This window comes from Chinchilla lanigera, unplaced genomic scaffold, assembly GCF_000276665.1.
Source record: "Chinchilla lanigera isolate Chin_1 unplaced genomic scaffold, ChiLan1.0 scaffold00059, whole genome shotgun sequence".
Classification (NCBI taxonomy): domain Eukaryota; kingdom Metazoa; phylum Chordata; class Mammalia; order Rodentia; family Chinchillidae; genus Chinchilla; species Chinchilla lanigera.
Window position 1 is genome coordinate 9885833 of NW_004955460.1, and position 409 is coordinate 9886241.

Consider the following 409-nt stretch of genomic DNA (forward strand, 5'->3'; position numbering starts at 1 on the left):
CACATACCTATATAATAATGAAATTTGCTTTTCCCCATCTTATGTCGCTTTAATTCACAGCCTACTCAAGGAAACTTGGAAGGCTGAGGGGAGGCCAGTTTGCTTCCTGTTGGGTTTTGGAGTTCCAGATTAAGTGGACTTTGTGGGTAACGAACTCCAACTTATAAAATCTGTACATCCAACAGCTAATTGTTGCTGGGGACATATTTGCATGTATATTAATCTTAAATGATTGAACATAGTATCTACTTGTTCCATATTCAAGTTATTATTGACATTTTCCCCTTTAAGTCTAGTCCTAAAAAAGACTGATACTCATACCTCAGAAGCAGAAAGGATAGAATTAGACTAGGGCCTCTTCTAAAATTAACATACCTCAAAGACTCTTCTTTTTTTTTTTTTTTTTTTT